Raw genomic sequence first — 7,050 nt, 5'->3', positions numbered from 1 at the left:
ATCCAACCTAGACCTCCACCACTGCAACTTGAGACCGTTGCTCCTTGTTCTGTCATCTACTACCACTGAGAACAGCCTAGCTCCGTCCTCCCTGGAACCCCCTTTCAAGTAGTTAAAGGCTGCTATCAAATCCCCCCCCTCATTCTTCTCTTCTGCAGACTAAACAAGCCTAGTTCCCTCAGCCTCTCCTCATAAGTCTTGTGCTCCAGCCCCCTAATCATTTTTGTTGCCCTCCGCTGGGCTCTCTCCAACTTGTCCACATCCTTTTTGTAGTGAGGGCCCAAAACTGGACACAATACTCCAAATGCGGCCTCACCAATGCCGAATAGAGGGGAATAATCACTTCCCGCGATCTGCTGGCAGTGCTCCTAATGCAGCCCAATGCGCTGTTAGTCTTCTTGGCAATAAGAGCACACTGCTGACTCATATCCAGCTTCTTGTCCACTGTGACCCCCAGGTCCTTTTCTACCAAACAGCTGCCTAGCCAGTCGGTCCCCAGTCTGTAGCTGTTCATGGGATTCTTCTGTCCTAAGTGCAGGACTGTGCACTTGTCCTTGTTGAACCTTATCAGATTTCTTTTGGCCCAATCCTCCAATTTGTCTAGGTCACTCTGTATCCTATCCCTACCTTCCAGGGTATCTACCACTCCCCCTAGCTTAGTGTCATCTGCAAACTTGCTGAGAGTGCAATCTACCCCATCCTCTAGATCATTAATGAAGATGTCGAACAAAACCAGTCCCAGGGCACTCCACTTGTGACCAGCTGCCAGCTAGACATGGAGCCATTGATCACTACCCGTTGAGCCCGATGATCTAGCCAGCTCTCTATCCATTTTATAGTCCATTCATCCAACCCATACTTTAACTTGCTGATAAGAATACTGTGGGAGACTGTATCAGAAGCTTTGCTGAAGTCCGTATATATCATGTCCACCACTTTCCCCACATCCACAGAGCCAGTCACCTCATTGTTGCAGGGATCTTTATTCATTGTGTAGAAGTCTACCAATCCTAACATTACCATATGTATTTCAGTTTGGGGGCAGAACTGCACCTGTCAGTCACTGGTAGCTGGTGAATGCCCTGCCCCCTGAAGTTATGCCCATTCTTACATGTGCACACAATGGCAGGTGGCACAGCCAGACCTCCCCACTGCAGAGCTTTTCTGAGGAAAAATTCCCAACTTTCATTTCAAATTTCTGGCTAATATTTTGGCTCAGCAAATTGGCTGTCTGATTCCTGTCTCTGTTCTAGAGCTTCATCTGCATTTTAGGGAGATTGTCCCCCTCAGCTTTGCTTCTCCATTTCAACCATTTGCAGTGTTTGGTGCAGTTTCAAAGTCTGAGAAAAGCCAGAGGCAAATGGAAGGGTCTCTTTCTTGCTTCACCCCCTTATCATGGAGCTTGACTGGCTTTATGGGCAGGGTGCAGTTTCTCTCAGCCCAGTCCAAGCAGGGTTGCTTTAGCCGCCTTCTCCCCCCCCATCTCCTGGGGAGGATTTGATAAACTGAGTCCGGGGCAAGCAGCTCCAACTCCCATCTTGATGCCAGAAAGACAGCATGCTCGATGGAAGATTGCTGTTGAGTTTGTGGAGCTCACATCACCAGCCCTGCTTTTAACTGTTGAGCTTAGTCACTTCCTCTCACTCCCTTCAGTGCAGATGGTAGAGGATAGTCGACTCAGCACAGATACTGCCAATGGCAGTGTGTCCAATAAGGAGTCGTTGGGCCTAGCTAGCTCCCATTGCTGCCATTTCTATAACAAGCCTTCTAGAGGATCTTTATTGATATTACAGGCTGGAGTCTTCAGGGGAATTGCAGGCCCATCTGGATCCCATGCAGTAGAGGGGGTAGAGCTGAGCTGTCCATCCTTGAACCCCAGCCAGCACCTGCCTTGAAAGTCCAAGAACTTAGAAAGGGCTCATGGGGGGGAAAAGAAGGGACAATAAGCCCCAACCATTTTGAGGAGAGTGAGATGGTTAACAACTTGAAATACTATTGGAGCAATACTATTGCTCCCTTTAAATAAAATCAGCAACTGGTTTCCCTGCTCACCTTCAGAGTACAATACTGCAGATCAATGCAGAAGAGACTAAGCCATAGCCATGTGATAATTCCTGTTCTGTGTAGATCCATTGGGTGTAGAGAACCTCAATCATTTGTGCTTTAATGATTTAGAAGTCATGAGACCTGTCCGATAATTCAGGTTATCCCTTCCACATCTTTTATCACATCCATTGACAGAAATCAGGGTCCCATTATATATCCACTACTCTATCAACTGAATGCAAAAGCAGGAGTTGGGGTTTTTTTTTTTTTTTGAGGTGTGTGTGTGTGTTTTTTTTTTTTTTTTTTTTTTTTTTTTTTTAAAAAGAGCTCCACCTGTTACTGAATTAGTCAGAGTGAGCCTAGCTCTGATGCCAGCTGGGGTTAATGGAGAATCATTCACCACCTAATTTAATCCAGGGAATAGATACCAGATACAGAGCACAGCACCTACCACCTGGAACCAATGAATCAGTGAAGTCTTTGGAGCACCTTTCTTTCTCTGGATACTAAACTTGTTTTGGTTCTAGCAGTCAGTATGTTTGACATCTGTTTTCCTAAAATAAGAACAACATGATCAGCCTTAGTCAAGAATAAAAATCACCTTTTCTAGTCCTGGGCAGAGCAGAGTTTCCCTCTGTATGTGTACTGCCCATCAAACAGGACATTGATGCCAAGGCTTACATGTCAGAAGTTTCCTTGCTCATCTTAGAGTAGAATGTGCACCCAGAAATATTTTCATTCATTGTAAGTCAATTTGATGGGCTGATGATGGGCCATTTTTGCATCTAGAGAGCAGCAGTCACCTGCTTTGTGGCCTCTCCACATGTTGGACGCAGAATGTGAGGTGGTGAACAACCTCTTTCAAAGCTTGGCAATGTCTCTGCTATATTTTCTCCTATCTTTTCCATTTCCCGAGGATCATACAAAAGATAGGAAGGAGAGGCAGCAGTGATACTATTTATGCCTTTCTAGCTAAAGAAGCTGTGACTTTCAGGCCTGATTAACCTCACATTGAACCATCTTGATTGCATCTGTCTCACAGTGGAGGTCTGCTGCTGCAAAAACCTAATCCTCCATCTGGAATCACAGGTTCAGCATGGATACTGGGAGAAAGTTCATGGACCCCAAAAAGTCAACAAATAGAACTTAATCTACTATGTGGGGACAAAGTCCATGGTTTAACCAAGTGAAACATAGCCCTGAATTCCTGCAAGAGGGTTTTAAGCTGGTGTTTAAGAATGAGGAAAAGGTCTGTGCTTTGTAATATAATATTTACATGAGGGTCAAGAAAATTTTTTTTGCACAAATCCCAGCATTAAATGTTTTCTTTGATAACACCCTTTTTCCCAGTCTCACAAGGTCATACAGCACAACTTTGGACCTCATTCTGCTCCTTACAGCACTACCTGGCCTGAACTCCTGTTATATTTCCTGTCCATTGAAGGGCCTCCTGCTATAATCTCAAATCATGTGACTTTTGAAGTTACGAGCCTTCTCACGTCAGAATCAATATTGTGCTCTTAACTCATGTAGCCTTCACAAGTGTCATTGCCCTCTTTCCAAAAATAAAGAAATATTCTTTCTTCTATTAAGCATGAAAATCCAGTCCTGAGGAGCAGTGACAGTCTCAGGACTGAAAAGTCATGACTTCTGTTTTGAGGTCTGTTAAACCAAGTTACAATAGTCTTGTCTCATTAGAAGATCATAAGAGGGTAGTCAGGCACAAAGAAGCAATTACAGAGTTTTTGTATCTACATCAGGCAGTAAAATATCTTCCTCTCACCAGGTGTGAGGCATGTCCCTGCTATGGCTTTTAGGCACTCTTAAAAGAAGAAAATGCTCTTACCTATACCGACATCTTTCATTACAGGCCCCTTCTATTAAAGAAATTAGCATTTATGCATGGTTGCTAGAACCCCCTGTGGTTGTAACAGATTTTTAATACACATGCACTGGCCAGCTGAGCCAGGATGACCCTATTAGTCATGGTTTCTGGTGCTTTTACCTAGGATAGTGAGTTTATTTGTTAGCCGCATCTGCACCAACCAGCCAACTTGCATTAAAACTTTGTTGTGCCTCAACAGAACTTCAGACTGCAGTGAAGACAGAGTTGGGCAATCACAAGTTAGTCATCTCACTTTTATCTAACTCCATGTGAGACCATGCTACAGAACAGCAGTTGAGTTCTTCACACCTATTGTCCTGTCACATATATCCAGTCATGAGAGACTTAGACATTTCTGGGTGCACATTCCATAGATCATAGTGTTGCAACCCTGTGCTGAGGGACAGTTTGTTCCTTCTGGGGATTATGGGCAGAAATTATCTAGGCCTGAGAAATTAATGTTGTGGCAGAACCCAAGATAGTGTATTGTAAAGTATGGATCTTGCTTTCCCTAGGAATGGGGCCAACAGCTGATAGTTTTTGTGGAAGCAAACTTACTTTTGGTATGCTTCAGTGGAAGCTGCCACCAAGAGATGGTGGCAGGTGTTTCAGAGGTGGTTTTTTACCCAGAGAACACAGTTGTGGGTTGCTGTTAGAAGCAAGAGAAAAGGTCAGGGCCATGAAGTCATGGACCCAGCTGATGCTGTCTTTCGTAGCAGACTCTCCCCTATTCAGACTGCCACTTCTGGACCAGGATCACAAGCGTAGAGGGGTGAGACTATATCATAATGGAAATGTGGGGTGACCAGCTATTGGCCCAGAACTTTTGAATGAGGAAAGTAGTGTTCCTGGAAGAGTGTGAAATGGTCATGCTTTGATAAGCACGTGCATGAAAGAGGCAGTAACTGTCCCAAAACATGTTGCTGCTATCACCTTGTGGAAGCTGGCAACCTCATTGTTACAGATCTATGGTAATTTGTTCAGGGTTTGCAAATCCACAGTTATCACAATAGTCATAAAGATTTGCAAGACTGTTCTTGCTTTACTGCAACCCAGTGTGGTTGAATTAGGAAATATCTCCAAAATAATTGTGGAGTTTAATGGAAGTAAGTACATTAACCGGAAAGGATATTGCTATGCCGTTATGCAGCCCTTCTGGCTCACCATAGTAGTTTTGTGGATGCCTACATAAGGTGAGTGCATGATGCCCGGGTATTTCAGCGGTATGGGCTATTTCAGCAGGCAAGTTTTATTCCATCCTCATGACGGGCATCAAAGGGTTGCCCATGCCAACTGATGGCTTGGATGATGAAGACCTGATTTCCACCAACCTGCCAGAAGAACATATAACTACAGACTGAGCCAGCGCAGGATGGTGATGAAATGTATTTTCAGCCACTGAAGGCAAGATGGTGCTGCTAACAGACTTGTTTAGACTGTAGCATGTATAATACTATGTGATTAGGACATATGCGTTTTACCAAAGCTGTTTGGTAAAGGGGGAATATCTTCGGACAGAATGTTTGTGATGCTTACCGACATCCACCTGGTGCTGATGGAGGCTCCTTTACAGTAAAGGTCATAAGGGGTGTCTTGTGTGTCCACTCCACACTGGGAGTAATGCTATAGCTTGGCCCAGAGGATGAAATGAAATGTAGTCTTGTATGAAATAAATATCGTGAACTTGTCATTTTCTTTGTGTCCTCTTAGCCATTGTAATTCCAGGCCTCAGTATGTGACCAAATAAAGCTTTATAAAAGGTAAACATGGTTAGCTAAACTACCATTACAACATTGAAAAGATGTGCAAAACAAAATCAGACAAATCCAAACCAGCAACAGGTACCTGCAAAGATATCAGTACAAAACACTCTAAACATCTAAGAGCAAAATAAACTGACAATATTGATGTGCCGTGTAATATGTAATGGAACTGAATTCATTAGGTTATATATTTCTTTTCCCCATATTGTAATAGGGGTGCAGTGCTGATGGAGCATGCTTCCATCCATAGCTCGTTGACTGATTTCCCTCTCCCACAACTAGAGTTGTCCATAGGTTGGATGACAGGGTGCCATGGAGATGAAGTGACAGGACTGGGCAAGGGTGATCTGGGGGTTTAAGCAGGAGAACTTTGAGTCAATTGGCTCATGATCCCTGAACATCTGTGAGAGATGTCCCTCTGAAATGTTATGTCTCACTTCCTCATCTCCCAGTCATAACAGAGAGATTCTCCCAGCATATCACTTTCATTTCTAGTTTGCATCTCATAGATTCTAAGGTCAGAGGGACCAATGTGATCATCTGGTCTGACCTGCACAATGCAGGCCACGGAACCTCACCCATCCACTGCTGTAATAGACTCCTGACCTATGACTGAATTGTTAAAGTCCTCAAATCATGGTTTAAAGACTTTAAGGTACAGCGAATCCACCAGGAAGTGAGCCATGCCACAGAGGAAGGCGAAAAATCACCAGAGCCTTTGTCAATCTGCCCTGGGGGAAAATTCCTTCCCGACCCTAAATATGGCAATTAGTTAAACCCTGAGCACGTGGGCAGGACTCACCATCCAGACACCCAAGAAAGAATTCTCTCTAATAACTCAGAACCCACCCCATCGAACATCCCTTCACAAGCCATTGGTACCACCAGTAGTCAAAGACCAGTCAATTGCCAAACTAGGCTGTCCCATCATACCATCCCTTCCATAAATTCATGAAGCTCAGTTTTGAAGCCAGCTAAGTTTACCGCCCCACTTCTCCCCTTGGAAGGCTACTCCAGAACTTCACTCCTCTGATGGTTAGAAACCTGTGTCTAATTTCAAGTCTCAATTACTCTCCCTCCCTGGTATTTATCCCTCTGATGTATTTACAGAGAGCAATCCATATCTCCCCTCAACCTTCTTTTGGTTAGGCTAAACAAGCCAAGCTCTTTGAGACTACTTTCATAAGGCAGGTTTTCCATTCCGCAGATCATCCTAGTAGCTCTTCTCTGTACCTGTTCCAGTTTGAATTCATCTTTCTTAAACATGGGGGACCAGAACTGCACACAGTATTCCAGATGAGGTCTCATCAGCGTCTTGTATAACGGTACTAACACCTCCCTATTTCTACTAAAAAT

Source organism: Emydura macquarii, unplaced genomic scaffold (genome assembly GCF_026122565.2).
Source record: "Emydura macquarii macquarii isolate MOO-44397 ecotype Brisbane River unplaced genomic scaffold, CSIRO-AGI_Emac_v2 contig_1043, whole genome shotgun sequence".
Taxonomy (NCBI): Eukaryota; Metazoa; Chordata; order Testudines; family Chelidae; genus Emydura; species Emydura macquarii.
The sequence above is the reverse complement of the archived record's forward strand: the minus strand, read 5'-3'. Positions refer to the sequence as shown.